Source organism: Budorcas taxicolor, chromosome 23, assembly GCF_023091745.1.
Source record: "Budorcas taxicolor isolate Tak-1 chromosome 23, Takin1.1, whole genome shotgun sequence".
Taxonomy (NCBI): domain Eukaryota; kingdom Metazoa; phylum Chordata; class Mammalia; order Artiodactyla; family Bovidae; genus Budorcas; species Budorcas taxicolor.
This window is the reverse complement of record NC_068932.1, coordinates 26,757,127-26,776,615: the sequence shown is the minus strand read 5'-3', so window position 1 is coordinate 26,776,615 and position 19,489 is coordinate 26,757,127.

The following is a 19,489-nucleotide window of genomic DNA, read 5'->3' as shown; positions in this document are numbered from 1 at the left end:
GTTCTGATGATTTTTAATTTTACCCTTTACTGTCTAAAATAAAAATATTTTCTAAAATGCATTAGTTCAATCAATAAGGGAAACAATGTCATCTCCTCCATAAGTCTTTCTTAAGCATCTTGGTTTTTATAGATGCCTGTCTATTAAATGTTAATTAATAACTTTTTAAATGTCATTTAATGCCATTTTATGAGTTTTTATATCATGTCTATTGGACTGTATTGAAATGCCATATCTTATCTAATCTTCTTTTGTAACTCTTCAGAGCCATTATATGAATGCTTGGTTAATATGTGGCACATTGGAAAGTGTGAAGCACAAAAAATCAAAGGGAAAAAAAAATATATTGAGATGAAGTTTCAAATGGCTGAAAAGACCTCAACTAAATAGATACATAGTGATATAAATTAAAATGCTGTGCTGTGCTTAGTTGCTCAGTCCTGTCTGACTCTTTGTGAACACACGGACTGTAGGCTGTCAGGCTCCTCTGTCCATGGAGATTCTCCAGGCAAGAATACTGGAGCGGGTTGCCATGCCTTCCTCCAGATCTTCCCAACCCAGGAACTGGACCCAGGTTTTCAGCCTTGCAGCCAAATTCTTCACCAGCTGAGCTACCAATAGTCAAATCCATTTGAAGTAAGTATAGGTGACATTTCTTCATTTCCTCATTTTCTAGCACAGATAGGTTTTCTTTGTGTGATTAAGAAAAAGCAGATTTTTTAAAAATTCTAAAGGAGGCCCTTGACGACAGATGGTGAACTGATTTATCAGTAATAAAAATAATATATTTATTCTTTCTATATGTTTAACTCTCTTTTAATGGCAATTGGTTCAGAACGGTGGCAGAAATGGGGGAGATTTTCTGTGATATCCTTAAACTCCACCAATGGAATTTACTGAGGATTTATCGTATTCTGTAGTCTCACAGAGGCAGAACCCGAGACAAAGATTAGAGAGCAAATACTTTAGTCTGTAAATGAGATTAAGTGAGAAGGAAAAGGGAAAAAAGTACCAAGTCGGGAAAGGAGTGCATCAAGGCTGTATATTGTCATCCTGCTTATTTAACTTATGTGCAGAGTACATCATGAGGAATGCTGGACTAGGTGAAGCACAAGCTGGAATCAAGATTGCTGGGAGAAATACCAATAACCTCAGATATGCAGATGATACCACCCTTATGGTAGAAAGTGAAGAACTAAAGAGCCTCTTGATGAAAGTGAAAGAGGAGAGTGAAAAAGTTGGCTTAAAACTCAACATGCAGAAAACTAAGATCATGGCTTCTGGTCCCATCACTACATGGGAAATGGATGGGGAAACAGTGGAAACAGTGTCAGACTTTACTTTTTTGGGCTCCCAAATCACTGTAGATGGTGACTGCAGCCATGAAATTAAGACAGTTGCTCCTTGGAAGAAAAGTTATGAGTAACCTAGACAGCATATTGGAAAGCAGAGATATTACTTTGCCAACAAAGATCTGTTTGGTCAAAGCTATGGCTTTTCCAGTAGCCATGTATAGATGTAAGAGCTGGACTATAAAGAAAGCTGAGTGTTGAAGAACTGATGCTTTTGAACTGTGGTGTTGGAGAAGACTCTTGAGAGTCCCTTGGACTGCAAGGAGATCCAACCAGTCCATCCTAAAGGAAATCAGTCCTGAACATTCATTGGAAGGACTGATGCTGAAGCTGAAGCTCCAATTCTTTGGCCACCTGATGCAAAGAACTGACTCATTTGAAAAGACCTGATGCTGGGAAAGATTGAAGGTGGTAGGAAAAGGGGACGACAGAGGATGGCATGATTGGATGGCATCATCAACTCAATGGACATGAGTTTGAGTAAACTTTGAGAGTTGGTGATGGATGATCAACTTCCCTAGGCCTGGCATGCTGCAGTCCATGGGGTTGCAAAGAGTTGGACACAACTGAGCGACTCAACTGAACTGAATTAATCATTTCCAGGATGGTGCTTTCTCCTTCTGGAGAGCTCTGTAAACAGTGAAGACTGTGGCCTCAGAGTTACCCCAACCTAGAGGTGGGGAAATTGGACTACTTATATAACAACTTCCTGTCATCAGGGCTTCCCTGAGAGCTCAGTTAGTAAAGAATCTGCCTACAATGCAGGAGACCCCAGTTTGATTACTGGTCAGGAAGATCTACTGGAGAAGGGATAGGCTACCCACTCCAGTATTCTTAGGCTTCCCTTGTGGCTCAGCTGGTAAAGGATCTACCTGCAGTGCAAGAGACCTGGTTTTGATCCCTGGGTTAGGAAGATCCCCTGGAGAAGGGAAAGGCTACCCACTCCAGTATTTTGGCCAAGAGAATTCCATGGACTTTATAATCTATGGGGTCACAAAGATTCTGGCAGAACTGAGCAAATTTCTCTTCACTTCCTGTCATCATTGGGAAAAGTCATAATTTGGGAACTGTTTTTTTTTTTTTGAAATATAGTTGATTTGCGATGCTGTGTTAGTTTCAGGTACACAGCAATTCCCATATAGGTTATTACAAAATACTGATTATAATTCCTTGTGCTATATAGTACATTCTTGTTATTTATCTCTTTTATATATGGTAGTGTGTATATGTTACTCCTAAAGTTCTAATTTATCCCATCCCACCACCTTTCGCTTTGGAAACTCTGTTTTCTATATCTGCAAGTTTGCTTCTATCTTAAAAATAAGCTCATTTGTGTCATTTTCTTTTAGTTCTACATATAAGTGATTGCCAGGGTCCAGCCCCCGCAGGATCCAGGGGAGCCCAAAGGAGAAACGGTGTCGGCAATGATTTAGAGAGAGAGACAAAGAAAGAATGTTGTAGATAAGAGAATAGAGGAGAGAAAGAAAGAAAGAAAGAAAGAAAAGAAAGACACAGGGAGACCAAGCTTCGGTGAGCGAGGCCCATTACTTTATTTTCAAAAGGGACTTTTATACCTTGACTTGTACATAGAGCGAAATGAAAGATGCAAAGTCATACAGAGTCAGCCCAAACATTACATCTGTTTTGTCTTTATCAAAACCAGGATTTTTTTTCTGCATATCTTTCCCATAAACAGTGTTGTGTACATTATCTTTTGGCCTTGGAGGCCTGTGAACATTTTATGACCCTCTTTTGATAAAGGGTGCTCAACCAGAAAACTTATTTTCCCTCAAAGTGTTTCTTCTTTATATTTCTAATCTATCTCAGCCTCAGAAAATGCTAAACAGAGTTACATTTCTCACAGGGCAAAGGTGCAGTGAGTTACTACAAAGAAAGAATCAATTAGCTCAAAGGTCTGATGTGGTTAATTTCAAGGCTACACTTGTTTTTCTTACATTCCAACTATGTTCACTAATGCACTCCCAGGTGCACGGTGGATAAGAGATATGGGAACTTAGCAACAAGCATTGGCTCAACAGTGAAATCCTATACCAGCATTACTCTAATAGTTTTTAACTCTTTAAAAGGCTCTATGTTTTAGGCTTCCCGTGCCTCTCACAGTTGGGAGGCTGTGAACAATCATATGTGTAGCTGCAAGAGTCTGGATAAACCTGCCAAGCAAGCTAGAATGCTAACAGAGGGGGTTTGGATTGAAATATTCCTCTCATGTCCAGGAGACTTATTAGCTAGAGCCCTAAGTTGATTTTCTCCAGAGAAAGGTGGTCGGGGATAGCCACCTGTATGTCAGGAGAGTTGGTGAAAGGCACAAAACAGTAAGACAGACAGATTCTGGTTTTGGGGTAGATGCTCAAGCAGGTCCAGGGAGCCTCTCGAATCCTGATCCACCTTTGCCTGTCAGGTCTTCTTGCATGACCTTTGTCATGGGTGGGATCTCCCGTGGTGGCTCCCGGCAAGTGATGTCATATGATATCTGTCTTTGTCTCACTCACTTCATTTGGTATGATAATCTACATGTTGCTTTCCTACAAACGGAATTTTTTCATTATTTTTAATAGCTAAGTAGTATTCCATCATATATATATATATATTTATTTATTTATACACACACATATATGCACCGTATTCTCTTTATCTGTCTATCTGTTGGTAGACATTTATATGTGTATCCCAAAGTTCATTGGAACCTCAGTAAGAGCTGTTCTTGATAGGCATTAATTCACTAACACCTCAGGCCTGCAGCTTACATGGTCAGAGAGGCTCTGGAGCCACAGAAAAAGATGAATGGTAAAGAGATTTATGTACTGGCAGTTGAAATTCTAGCTCATGTGTACTGGAATAGAAAAGGATCAAGTGATATGTCTGGGGCCTAACAGTGTGTGGTCTACAGCTGGACATGAAGGCTTTGTTAGGGTAAATTGTATAGTGGACATTGAAACTCTCAAGTAAAATAAGATATCAATAATTCTGATATTGAGATGGCCTGAAAGCTGTTTATGTGACTAATACATATGTTTAACTTGATTACAGTACCAAGTCTAGTTTAATAAACCAATATGCAAAATTTGGAGCCGTGTGAGGTCACATTGATATCTCTGTGGAGCTCACATTGAATGCCTCCCACTTATCAGTTATATATTAGCTACTTTTTATAATTCATGTATTTATTCAAGACTCAACATTCTATGAGGTAACATCATGTGTTATCATCTGCACAAGTCATTGTGGTACAGCTGAGATCAGAGAGATTTTGAAGTCAAGCATAACTAGATTCAATTTCTAGCTATGCTAATGAATAGCTAATACTTTGGGGCAAGTTATTTAGTATCATTGAACTTCAGGTTCCCAACCTATGTAATGCAGAGAATATTAAAGACTCAACAGACACAACGGCTACATGCACATACATATAGTACCAGCAGAGGTCCTGGTAGGTGGTAGATATTCAGTAAAATCTTAATTCTCACCAATAGGAAAAAATGGAATATTAAGAAAAGTAGACTTTTTTTTTCTTTTTTTGAAAAGTAGACTTCTAACAATCATACAGGTAGTAAGTGTTGGAGCTAAAAATAAATCCAGATCCATGACACAAAATGCAAATGTAATTCCACATCAGTCATGGCTAGAGATCTGTGCCTCTACTTTTTCTCTCATAGATGCCATTCCATTGGTAACTATAATTATTGTCCCTGATTCATAAAACCAAGACCTCCCATTGAGATCTATTATCATCCAATTTATGTTTCAGAAGTTTAAATTGCTAATTGAATGATTTCAACACAAACTTTATATTTGAATCTTAGCTTCATTTGAAGTGTTATTCTGCTGTAAGTATCTTGCAATAGAAGTGGGATATATTTAACCCCATCAGTAGTACTTGCATTTTATTAAAATGATGTAGCCAAGAGTTTGGCTCTGAAACTAGACTGTTTGGGTTTGAATCCCATTCTACCATTTGCTAGCTGCATGAGTGCCTCCTAAAATATGCAGATTCTTTGTACCACAGAAAAGATCAAATGAGGGACTACTTAGAGAGTGCTTAAAATGATGCCTGTTTCCATAGTAAAAGCTCAGTGATGGTGGTTTAGTTGCTAAGTCATGTCCGATTCTTGTGACCCCATGGACTGTAGCCCGCCAGGCTCCTCCGTCCATAGGGTTTTCCAGGCAAGAATACTGGAGTGGGTTGCCACTTCCTTCTCCAGGGGATCTTCCTGAACCAGGGGTTGAACCCAGATCTCCTGCACTATAGGCAGATTCTTTACCAACTCTACAACCACAGAAACCCAAAAGCTCAATAAATGTTATCGTTTGGAAGAAAATCTTCCTAAAACACTGTGTGATAATTCTATAAAATTAATCCATAAAGAAATGTGGAGTTAGGAAATTTGACTGAGAATTTAAGTCCTTGGAATAATAATTGAGAAGAAAGAAATAAGAGGATCAGGACTAGAAATGAGTCTTTCATAGTCAAGAGATAGCTATGCAGACAAAGAACAAAACTGAAACTACAACCAAAAGAATCAAAGACTGTTCCCTCATGATGTAATGTTTCCATAAGCCTCAGGTCAAGAATAGGCTGGTTGGCATGAAGACTTTGTAGCCAGTAAGTTTTTTTTTTTTTTTTTTCCCCTAATGGGAGCAAAAGCAGGTAATTAATCAAATGGGTACTTAAAAGATGATATCAGATGTGACAGAGAGCATAAACGGTAAGACTTTGTATGGTATATGTTATAAATGAAATTTAGTCCTTGGAAATTATATGTCACTTAACCTATGTCCAGTGGGCCACAAATGATTGACCTAGAATCTGGATCAGGAGATGGTGGGGCATACTGACCCATCCTGCTTGGAATCACTGTCTCTTTCTGGTCCTCTTATTCAGTCTGTTTGATTCTGCAACAGTGATTATGCACCTGGAGACGTCCTCTGTTTCTCTCCTCCACGCTGAATTCCTTTAGTGTATCTGGACCACCCTGGAATTTAACTCTAGTTTGGGATAAAATTCTTTCCCAAGTGTCTTCACTGACACAATGCCTGTCAAAAGTAATAGCTGGGTATCTCATTACAGAGTGTTTGGAAAACTTCATAATGGCTACAGAATGTTCAAATGCAGAACCAGTTGACAGCCTGCCACACCAATGGGACTCAGATGACCTCTGAAGGCAGTTGTCTAATTCCAAAAGTCAGTCTAACAGTATTTTTCTCTGAACCCATTTCACTGTTACCTGAACTGAATAGATTATAAATGTATATGGGTACCATGGAAACATAGAGGATGCTTTGAGAGTTTGTTGTAGAGAAGATCTGAGTTAGTCTTGGAAGGGACATTTAAAATGACCTGCATGAGTAGGAGTGAAGTAAGAATATTCCAGAGGTGAAACTCTAAAGGAGGGTTTTTTTTTTTTTTCTTTTCATTTGAGAAGTTAATAGAACTTTGGTTCAACTTATGGAGTCTGTCTGTAGCAAAGTCTAGTCAGCGGACTGCCAGGGATTAGAGGTAAATACACACCTAGGATCAGTATAACCAGAAGATATACAATTCATGCATTCAAGTGCAGAAGGTTTCCGGACCCAACTTATGCACTCTGTTCCCCAATGTGGTTATGACTTGGTTAATTGCTCATTCTTAATATGTTTTCTTCAGAGTGGTAGCTCCTTTCTCAAAGCAGAACCCAGAACTGATTAATCTTTTAATGAAACTGACTTCATACAATACTGGCTTGATGGTTTAGTCTTTGAATCAAATAACCAAGGCAATGAAAGAAGAGAAAGAGTAAGAGAAGAGGTTGACATCATATGAAGGAGAAGAGAGATGTAACACAAAGAGAAATCTTAAGTCAGAGAGTACTGTTCCAGAGCAGATGGCCAACCCCAGGCAAACTGGACAAGAAAGATTGTCCCAGTAATATCCCGTTATCTATAGCTCTCTCACCTTCTACTTCTCTCTCCAGGATTTTATATGTCCTTAAACCTTTCACATAACTCCCATCTTTGCCTCCCTTTGATCTCAATATATTTTCTGCTCCAGGAGTTTATACCTCTCCCATGTTCCACTTCCTTAATACTTCTGGTCTAATCTGTGTAAAAAAGAAAAATAAACTGATGTGAAATTCATAACTATTGATAAAATGAGAACTCTTCCAAGGCACTTCTGGTTTTTTTTTTTCTGTTTAAAATTTTATTGAATTAGAGTTAATTTGCAATGCTCTGTTTAATTTCTGCTATACAGCAAAGTAACTCCATTATATTAGGTTGACCAAAAATTTTATTTGTGTTTTCCATACCATGTTACAGAAAAACTATAGCAAACTTTTTGGTCCACCCAATACATATATATTATTTTTCATATTATTTTCCACTGTGGTTTATCACAGGATATTGAATATAGTTCTCTGTCCTTACAGTAGGACCTTGTTGTTTTTCCACCCTATATATAATTGTTTGCATCTGCCAATCCCAACTTCCCAATCCTTCCCTTCTAAACCCCTCCCTTCCTCTTGGCAACAATTCTGTTCTCTATACTTCTGAGCCTGTTTATGTTTTGTAGACAAGTTCATTTGTGTTGTATTTTTGATTCCATATACAAGTGATTTAAGGTATTTGTCTTTCTATTTCTGACTTACTTCACTTAACACAATAATCTGTAGGTCCATCCATGTTGCTACAAACGGCATTATTTCATTCTTTTTAGTGGCTGAGTAATATTCCATCACTTGTATATGTGTGTGTGTGTGTGTGTGTGTGTGTGTGTGTGTGTGTGTGTACATATGCACCACATCTTCATTATCCATCTGTTGATGGACATTTAGGTTGTTTCTGCTTTGTGGCTATTGTAAATAGTGCTGCTACAAAGGACCTTCTGTTTTTCAAAAACTATTTAATCCAAATTTATTTAATTGATAGAATGGTTTCAGGATAAGCGAGGAGGGAAGATATTTTAACACTTGGACTCCTAGAAAACATACAGACCAATGTTTCTCAGGAGACTGTCGACAAGCTAGCTGTCCTTGCCTTCTTTACTTGACCCAAAGAATCTCTTAACAAGTTTTAAGAATTTTCTTTCTTAAAGAGAAATATCTATGTGATTTCTAAAATTTTCTTTTTTTTCCCCCTCCTGCTGGTATATTACTTCCATTGAAGGTGGAACTCTCAAGTCACCTTTATATTCTTTTACCCTTCCTCCCATTTTCCAGTCTCTCCCTGACAATGAGAAGTCAACATGCAACAATCTTCAAAGTAATGCATTTTTCCCATTTCCCTTCTAAGGGTCATCACATTAAAAAAAATGTGTTTTTTTTTCTATTTATTTTGAAGTAAAGAAAGCATGACTTTTCTTTTTCTTTTCCTAAAAATAGAAAGTCATGGTTGCATTTATCTATGATTATGACATGGAAGCCTCTAATGAACTTTTTTAAACTTGGGCTATTTTCTGTAGATGTGCAGTTGAGACAACTTTCAACTTGACCATCCCCAAGTTGAAACCAAACTTATCTCCCCTTCATAATAATAGGAACTTTGTGAACAGGTTTCTTTTAAATAATACAAGATATCAAATTTTCAAGGAGCTCACTGTCATTCTGATGACATTTATACAGGAGAGGCTGGGGTGAGAGGGGAGACTTCCAGTCACAGGGAAGATCTGTGGCCTGAAATGACATTGGAGGGACTCAGTGGAGAAGATAAAAAGACTGTGACTCAGAAACACTGAGGGGTTTTGATTATTTCAGCATGTGGTCTAATAGGCAGCACATTCAGCAAGATGAGGATTAGCATAATGTAAGGAGACCAGAAGTAAGGAACCGGAAAACTGAACAGAGAGCAGTGAAAAGATTCTTCACCTAGAAGACAGATCAGGGTAGAATGTGAAAGAAAAAAGGGAATTCCCGTCATTCAGACACCACATTCTCTTAGAATTGGCCCCCATCCTCAATACAGTATGCCTCTAAGGCAGGAAGATACTAAGAGCCAAGATATTTAATAGATTTTTCAGAGTGTCAGGGAATTTTTTTTTTTCTTTTATAACTCAAACAACTTAGGAAAAATGTAACTTTTTTAAAAGACAAATTCCATTTGCGAATGGATCAGTAACAATGCCAAGTTGTCAGAATTTTAAAACCTGTGAGGAAAGATGGAAGACATTTGCTTCGTAATTACCGGAATTTGGGTGACATCACCCAGTGCTAATTGCTTCTTCACAATTGAAAAAAGGGCTTGTTAAAATCGATTTAGTTGGATTTAACACACAGTCCAAGAGCAGGTAAAGAAGGTGCTCTATAAAGAAGGTGCTATTAAAAGAAGTAGATAGTTGTCCATGATGCCACTCCATAAAATAGGCATGAAGAAGTTAAAATAAGTACAAAAAGGCGATGAACTATTATAAGCCAGTAACAACTGAATCATGTCCTAGGAGAAAAATGGGAATTTATAATGTACTTTCAAGATCTTAATGAGAAATTCATAGGTATGTTAAACCAAATATGATTATTTTCCTTTCCTTTAAAAACATACTGACTTTATGTCTTTCTTTGAGTAGTCTTTCCAGTTTTTCTTACTGATAATTTCTGTAGTAAAGACATTGACAGTGATGGCCAAAGTGAAGAGGATTTTTTTTCTTGTCTTTTTCAATGAAGATATTGAACTGTGATACATTTTGTTTCAAGGAAAGAAGTGTGTTCAGTGGTCTTCATTTTGTTCCTACAGTGATTCTGGATCATTTGGCAGTGGGTCCATCAGATTTTCTTTAGGGTTATGTTAGCATACAGTTGTATTTGGGTGATACCTGGAATTTTACAGTAGCCTCTGTGTAAGGTTTAGCAGCAGAAACTAGGGAAGGAAGTCAAGAGAGAAGCTATTTGTACTATCATTGTAGTTCATATTTCAGGTACTTTCGGTTCTTACTTTGGAGGACAAGGAGTTTGGGAAATCTCATTATATCATGTGTATGCAGTTCTGGCATCAGGATGACTGTGCAAGACAGGCTTCTGAAACCTCTCTCTTAGATGCACTGACAAGGTGGTCAGAAGGTCCCCAGAGATTTCACAGGCTGGATAAAACATGTAGAGTAATAAGCTGGGTCTGTGCTTGCTCAGATATGCAGATGACACCACCCTTATGGCAGAAAGTGAAGAGGAACTAAAGAGCCTCTTGATGAAAGTGAAAGAGGAGAGTGAAAAAGTTGGCTTAAAGCTCAACATTCAGAAAATGAAGATCATGGCATCTGGTCCCATCACTACATGGGAAATGGATGGGGAAACAGTGGAAACAGTGTCAGACTTTATTTTTTTGGGCTCCAAAATCACTGCAGACAGTGACTACAGCCATGAAATTAAAAGACGCATATTCCTTGGAAGGAAAGTTTTGACCAACCTAGATAGCATATTCAAAAGCAGAGACATTACTTTGCCAACAAAGGTCCATCTAGTCAAGGCTATGGTTTTTCCAGTGGTCATGTATGGATGTGAGAGTTGGACTGTGAAGAAGGCTGACCATTGAAGATGTGATGCCTTTGAACTGTGGTGTTGGAGAAGACTCTTGAGAGTCCCTTGGACTGCAAGGAGATCCAACCAGTCCATTCTGAAGGAGATCAGCCCTGGGTGTTCTTTGGAAGGAATGATGCTAAAGCTGAAGCTCCAGTATTTTGGCCACCTCATGCAAAGAGTTGACTCATTGCAAAAGACTCTGATGCTGAGAGGGATTGGGGGCAGGAGGAGAAGGGGACGACAGAGGATGAGATGGCTGGATGGCATCACTGACTCGATGGATGTGAGTTTGAGTGAACTCCAGGAGATGGTGATGGACAGGGAGGCCTGGTGTGCTGCGATTCATGGGGTCGCAAAGAGTCGGACACGACTGAGCGACTGAACTGAACTGAACTGTGCTTGCCATTGCCGTATTTATACATTGTGCTCCCTTTTCTCGTGTGAGTCCAAGGTGCGTCATCATGTTTGCTCTAGCTGTCATCACGTGGTTAGAGTAAGAATGCTTGTCTTCTTCCTTCTATTCCTCCCTCCTTTCCTGCCTTCAGTCCTTCCTTCCTCTCTCCCTTTTTCTTTTTTCCCCCTTCCTTCTTTTCTGCCTGCATCAGGCATCAGATGACATAAAAAATTAAAGTCACTTTAGATCAAATAATCTGGAAGGTGAGCTAGTTCATTATTTTGAATTATTTTACTGCAGGCAGTCAGTTCAGTTCAGTAGCTCAGTCGTGTCCAACTCTTTGTGACCCTGTGAACCACAGCATGCCAGGCCTCCCTGTCCATCACAAACTCCCGGAGTTTACCCAAACTCATGTCCATAGAGTCGGTGATGCCATCCAACCATCTCATCCTCTATCATCCCATTCTCCTCCTGCACTCAATCTTTCCTAGCTTCAGGATCTTTTCAAATGAGTCAGCTTTTTGTATCAGGTGGCCAAAATATTGGAGTTTCAGCTTCAACATCAGTCCTTCCAATGAACACTTAGGACTGATCTCCTTTAGGATGGACTGGTTGGATCTCCTTGCAGTCCAAAGGACTCTCAAGAGTTTTCTCCAACACCACAGTTCAAAAGTATCAATTCTTCAGTGCTCAGCTTTCTTTATAGTCCAACACTCACATCAGTACATGACTACTGGAAAAACCATAGCCTTAACTACATGAACCTTTGTTGGCAAAGAAATGTCTCTGCTTTTTAATATGCTATCTGGGTTGGTCATAACTTTCCTTCCAAGGAGTTAAGGGCCTTTTAATTTCATGGCTGCAGTCACCATCTGCAGTGATTTTGGAGCCCCCCCCCCCCCCAAAATAAAGTTAGCCACTGTTTCCCCATCTATTTGCCATGAAGTGATGGGCCCAGATGCAGGCAATAGAAACTAACAATGTTGAAACCTTGGGATTCTGGAAAACAGCAAAATTTAAGAAATCCTCTAACCCTTGTATGGTTCTGGAAAACAGTTTACTACAAAGAATGATCCCTCCCCATATGACTTGAATAGACTTCTGAATGCCTTTCTTGTTTACTTATCATGAGATCAGATACAGATTTATAAATTCCAATTTTTGGCCTCCTAAATGATTCACTCAAATGCTTGTCTCCACTGATCAGTTGGAATAATGTGCTCTTTAATCATATTTGGTTAAATTTCTTTCCCTTCCCTCAGACCCCCTACTTTGACTCACCCTCAGCCTGACCCTGCAAACAACTTAACAGTGCTCAGAGAGTAGGCTGGTCTCAGGGTAAAACATTCTCTGATATACAATCCATTAAACTACCCATTCACTCCATTTTTCTATACCTGTTTTTTATTTTTTTTTCTCTGAACTTGCGTACTGCTCTTCATACCGAAGAACTCTATCCAACCTTTGAGAACACTTGCATATCTTAAGATCTGAGCACTCTCCTAATTGTAACAATCCCCTCTCTACTTCTTCATCCCTTGCAATAATCATTTTGAATAAAGTCTGGATTTTGTTTGTTTGTTTGACAAAAACAAAGTAGATAAAGTCAAAAGAAGATGTGAAGCAATGCAAGGACATGAGGCAATGAACTGAATAAATGGGTCCTCAGTTCAGTTCAGTTGCTCAGTCGTGTCCGACTCTTTGTGACTCCATGAATCACAGCACGCCAGGCCTCCCTGTCCATCACCATCTCCCGGAGTTCACTCAGATTCACGTCCATCGAGTCAGTGATGCCATCCAGGCATCTCATCCTCTGTTGTCCCCTTCTCCTCCTGCCCCCAATCCCTCCCAGCATCAGAGTCTTTTCCAGTGAGTCAACTCTTTGCATGAGGTGGCCAAAATACTGGAGTTTCAGCTTTAGCATCATTCCTTTCAAAGGAATCCCAGGGTTGATCTCCTTCAGAAAGGACTGGTTGGATCTCCTTGCAGTCCAGGGGACTTAGAGTGAGACAAAATCTAAGTAGAGATAATGAAACTTGGAGGAGAGTTTGTTTAGATATTCACAGTTTGGACAGACCACCTCTATACATTCTTTGCCCTTGTATTCCTCACAAGAGACAAATTCCAGGGACAGGGAGTTAGTCTTGCCTGACTCTGATCAGCAGTGGGCACATAGGGCTCCCAGATCAGAAGTCCCACTGATACCATATACAACAGAGAAAGGGTGATTCCTCAAAAGCTGTGATCTTGTTCCAAGAAAGAAAACTATTGGCTAGGTAAAGACAATGGTAGTTTACTACAGGTAAGAATTTTACCTGGGAAGCTTGGCACATTTAGATTTTCCACAAAAACATAATTACAGTATATGAGGGGATGAAAGATGCTGGTACCACTTACACCAAGACAGCTTGTCTACGCCAAGACAGCTCATGGCTTGTCTGAAAATTGGGGTCACTTTGATATATGCATCCCCATCCTTTGTCAAACAAATAAAATATGAACAATTATATAATTCTTTCTGTATACTTATATCTCAGGAGCCCAGCCTATGCTACAGTAGCAGGGGAAGTTATAGCTATGCAGTTGACTTTCTATAACCAATGTGTAATCCGCAGGTCTACATAAGAGAGATATAGTGTCCTCAAAGATTTGCTGACAATCTTCAGCTTTATAAGCAACTGCGCAGAACTATTTCTCTCTGGCCTTATATTTTCTCTCATTTATTTTAGCAATGTACAGGCATGGGCTAAATTATGAGAGCCTTTTCCCTACCAAAAAGCATGTTATATTTCAAATATATTTCAACTAATCTAGACTTTGGTCTGTAGGATGAAGCCTACTTCTTTTAGTCAAAAGCAAGGCATTTCAAGAAATTTCTTCTGTATATCTGAGAGTTAGGAAGAGAGTGAGCAAGGAGAGAGAAAGAGATAGTTTTTCATTTTAAAAAGACTAACATGGTTTTTTTTAAAAAACAGGGATAGATTGTCACTAAGATTTGCTTAGAAGTCATCTGTGTGTGGAAGTGTTAGCCACTCAGTCATGTCCAACTCTTTGTGGCCCCATGAACTGTAGCCCAACAGGCTCCTCTGTCCATGGAATTCTCCAGGCAAGAATGTTGGAGTGGGTAGCCATTCCCTTCTCCAGGGGATTTTTCTGACCCAGAGACTGAACCCAGGTCTCCCATAGTGCAAGCAGATTCTTTACCATCTGAGTCACCAAGGAAGCCCAGAAGTCACATATGCATGCATGCTAAGTTGCTTCAGTCGTGTTTGACTCTTTGCGACCCTACGGACTATAGCCTCTCAGGCTCCTCTGTCCATAGGATTCTCCAGGCAAGAATACTGGAATGGGTTGCCATTTCCTCCTCCAGGGGATCTTCCCAACCCAGGGATTGAACCCACTATTTTTGTATCTCTTGCATTGGTAAGTTCTTTACCACTAGCACCACCTGGGAAGCCCGGAAGTCGCATACATGTTTGTAGTGTAGGGCAATTTCTAGAGCTGTTACTGAGCTGAGCCTGCTAGTTAATTTCATGTCAGAACTCAGATGAAAGTAGCAAGATATGTGTCCTTTTCTAACGTGGCTTATGGCAGGAGAAGTCAGAGTTTAGTTTCGCTGATTCACAGACCAATATGAATCAACTCAGATTCAGCTGATAGAAGGCAGTAGGGTCATGAATCGGCTGGATTCATGGCTCAGATGAATACTCTGTCCATCAGTTTAGACAGAACCATGAGGAAAACAAACAAACAAAAAAGAAATAATAATATACTACTACTGTCATCAAATTTTTGTGGGAAGATCTAGAGGTGAAAGAGTAATTAGGTTAGAAGAAGGTCACAGGTACTTCTGAGGCTTCTAGAAAGTGGAAAGGACTACTCTAACATTCGTAACAGATTCAACAAACTCTTTCAAATTGATTAAGGCAGATCTTGCATATCTGCAAAAGCAATATTATTAGTACTATGGAACTAGATTTCTTGGTTTTAATACTAGCTCTACTATTTACTAATTGTATTTCCTCAAATTACTGAAATTCACTGAGTTATGCTCATTGATTAGAGGGTAAACAGTAGCTACTTCATAGTTTGTTTCTGAGGAAATTAAAATTGTTGTAGAATGCTTAAGAATTTCTGTCACATAGTAAATTTTCACTAAATGCTAGTACTTTTTATTACTGTTATTATTACTGTTATTCCATAATGACCCACAGATAACAATAATTATTTGCTTTGGGAAAGTCAGTTTCTCTGAACCTCTTGTATAAAATGTAAAAATGCAATTTTAACTATTGATCTCTCTGTGATTATTTCTAGTTTACAGGATCCCTTCAAAATGTGACATTATGTAATCCACACAAGAATGCAAGGAGAAGGCAAATGAGATTGTTTTCATTTTATAGATGAGATAGTAGAGGCCCAGAGAGATTAAGTGACTTGCCCAAGTATGACATAAAGGCAACATTTGTGTTAGAAAGTCCTGTCTACTTTCTACCATGATTTCTAGAATTGCCCTAAACATAAAGATGCTTGTAGAGTTTGTCTTGTTGAAGCATTTAAGTTAGTGAACAGAAACCCATTCATTACATATCTCTCTCTCTGATTCCATGGTAACTATATAACATTATGTGCTTAATTGTGCTTAGCGCCTCAGTCATGTCCAACTCTTCGTGACCCCTTAGACTGTAGCCCTCTAGGCTCCTCTGTCCTTGCGAATTCTCCAGGCAAGAATACTGGAATGGGTTGCCATGCCCTCCTGCAAGGGATCTTCCGAGCCAAGGGATCAAACCCAGGTCTCCCACACTGCAGGCGTATTCTTTATGGACTCAGCCATCAGGAAAGCCCATATGACAGTGTAGTTAAGTCAGTTCGAGCAGGAGATCTTGATTTATTGCTGAAGAGCATCACACCCTTCCTATTCTGCGCCTCTGGCTTATTGAGCATATATTTTCATATATGCTCCAAATTGATTTTTTTTCCAGTACCTCTGGGATCACTTGATCTGGTGGTGAAGCCAGGGCATGACTCAGTCACCTACTAAGGGGTGAAACCAGATGGAGATCTTTATGAAACTTGTTCAGACTAATTTCTAATGTCATGGTTCTTCTCAGTAGCATGAACTCCAATGCCAGAGTCTTTTGCAATGGTTTATTAACCTGTCAGAGGCATATCTATGAATAATAATGAATTCAAGGAGAAGATATTACCTTGCATCTGAAAGAGTGTGTTGGAGAGTTTTTCCTGCCCTCACTTTCACCCTATAGAATGAGACTTCCCTGCTGCCTTGCATCCTCTCAACAACTCAACACCAGTGTCTGATAACCAAACAAATAGTAGCATTAGATTATTGCCAATAGCTTGTTACAAGACAGGAAGGATGCCTTTAATTCCCTAGCAGCACAGGTGTGCTTTCTATGAGCAAGAATTTCAAGAACAGTGTCAGTTACCCTGACAGAACAAGCTCAGATTGACAGGAAATGTCACCCATCAGCTTCTCAAGGCTCTATGAAAGCTTTTATGTATCATTATTCATCTTTAAATAAAATACAGCTAAAGCTGACACTCAGACTTGTAATGAGATGAGCACCATTGATGTTTTCTGTATAATAATACAGGAAACACATTCAGAAAATTGCCAGAGAAGAAGAGCCATCATTTTTAATGGGAAATAGCAGCCATCGGGTACTTATTGGTATCCACTTTATTCAGCCCTTGGCTAGACATGATGTGGAAGACTTGGAACAAGTAAATGAAGCTGAGGTATCTTTTAGGAATTCATGACTTCTCTGGGGATGTAAAATATATATACTGGAGATAATTTGTAAAAATCATGAATGAACTGAAAGCTAAATTGAAGCACAGGCAAGTGTGTGTATGTGTATGTGTGTGTGATAAAGGGAATATGTATTTTGAGTAATCGGGAAAGGAACAGCTATCCTAGAGGAAAAAAGTATGGTCAAGAAGAGAGATTAAATCAATTCTCTCCTGACCACAGAAGGCTCAATGTTGACCATTTTGCTTCTGTTGGATGGGGGAAGGATGAGTTTATCAGAAGGAATACCTAGGTCACTTGAATGAAAGTTTTTCAATTTTTCACTCGCCTATAGTAAACTGATACGTTTATACTGGTATGATGCTACACAGTGGGTGGAGGTATTGGTTTGGCCAAAAAGTTTGTTCAGGTTTTTACATATGATGTGACAGAAAAAAAATCAAACGTACTTTTTGGCCAACCATTTATGTTGGTCTTGTGACTTGGCGAATGAATATTTAATGGGTGCAATGGGAGCAGGAGCTTGATGCGTGATCTTGAGATTTCTCTTGTGTCTTTTGATCTTCTTGGTAATGCCGGTCACTGAAGTATTTTCCCTTTTGCCCCGACCTGAAAAGGAACATGCATGGAGCCAAATCTAAGCCCACCACTAGAGTGTATCCAAGCACAGCTGACTCCCACTGTCCTGAAGAACAGCACACCAGCAGAGATCCAGTTAGATACATCAGATTGGTTTTAACCTGAAGATAAGAGCTGGAGAATAAATACTTGTTACAAGCCACTGAGATATTGAAATCTTTTGCTATAGAGCAAATGCTAGTAAAGAAACTAAGGTTGACCTCATATATCAATGAAGTTTAACCTACTGAGGAAATAATGGTTTGTGTTTAAGTATATTCCAGTAACTAGAATAAGTGTCTTGAGAGAAGTAAAAAATATTCAAGGGAACAGCGGGCACAGAGGAGATAAGAGGCTTCAGGTTAACAAAGACTTTCTGAAAGTGACAGTGATATCCTTAAAGGAAAGTTAGGTTGTGAGCAGATTGTGGCGAGGCAAGGGAAGCATGGAGAAGGGATCCTTAATGTCAGCATATATAGTTGCTTTTTTTCCATTGTAACCCAAGTGCATGATATTAAGTTTTGATTGCTGTGTCCTCCTCATCAAAGACAGCTGTTTCCAATTTACCCATTGCCAGATAGAAGGAGCCCGGCTGTCCCGCCCAGGAAGTTCCTTTTTTTTTTTTTTCTCTTTTAAGAACTCTCTGGTTGACTTAGTATCTGACCCTTTGTTTCCTAGTCTTTCCCTTCTCACTTTTACTTCCCAAGAAAGAATGAAGCTATGAAATCTAGAAATCCTACCCTGAACCCTGATAAAGGCAGAGCCCCATGCCTGAGGATGCTTTATCTCTACCTGCAGCCTTACTGTGTGGTTCCAGGCATGCCCTGTACCCTCCAGGACTTGTGAGTAATAAATCTCATTTGTGCTTTTGTTTTTCAAAGTTCCCTGATGATTTTGTTGCTGAAGTATGTCTTGCAATGGAAGTAAGAACCACGCGTCTGGTCAGCTAGAACATTGACCCCAATAAGGAAAATGTTTGTGGGAGCCTCTTTTGCCAGGGCCCAGTTGAGTGGCCCTGGGTTTTTCTAGCCAATAGCATCAGTATGGAAAGATCAAGTTTGTCGCTGTTTAGTCACTAAGTCTAGATCCTGGCACAGTATTCCTGTTTAGACTGGAAAATGCTGGGAGCAGGAGGCAGTGTGTAAATGCGGCAGTGTCTTTATTTTCTTTGGCTGTTACTGATCCAGGTTCCCTTGCATAAATGAACTGAGTGCTAAACTGAAGCACAAGTAAGTGTGTGCCAAGACTTAGAGGCTGGCAGCAGAGAATTGGTTTCTCCACAAGGCAGCCAAGAGAGAGGATGGGAGAACAAATCTCAATCTGCCTCCATAAGGATACATTTTAGGGAGTTTCATGAGATGAAGAGGCAGGCGGAAAGGTCACGGGAAGTAAGAATGTTGGGTAATCAGCGACCTGTGCAGGTGCAACTAAGCTATGCTTCTTCAAAGGTTGCATTCTCAGAAAATGATGGAGTTAGCACATTCTAGGGGTGGGGTTTTTGGTCCTGTGATGTCAAAAGGTCACCAATTGGACACTCTCATTCCCAGGTGGAGGGTCAGTGGTCCCAACCAGTTTAACTGGCTAGAGCTCAAATGGAACAGAAACTGACTCCAAATTCCTGTAGACCAACTCAGGCAAACATCTTATAGACACCTAAGTCAGAGATACTATCTCCAGGGGTGGTGAAAGTGTCTTGTAACTTATTTTTTAGGCCATGTTATGCTTGGAGGATATGCAAATATTGTAGAAACAGTTACAAGGAGCTTGATCGGTGGAGACAGGTTACAAGCTTATTATGTATTAAGCAAGTTATAGTTGAATGGCTCTGATGATTACCCTTGGTTTCATTGCTGCC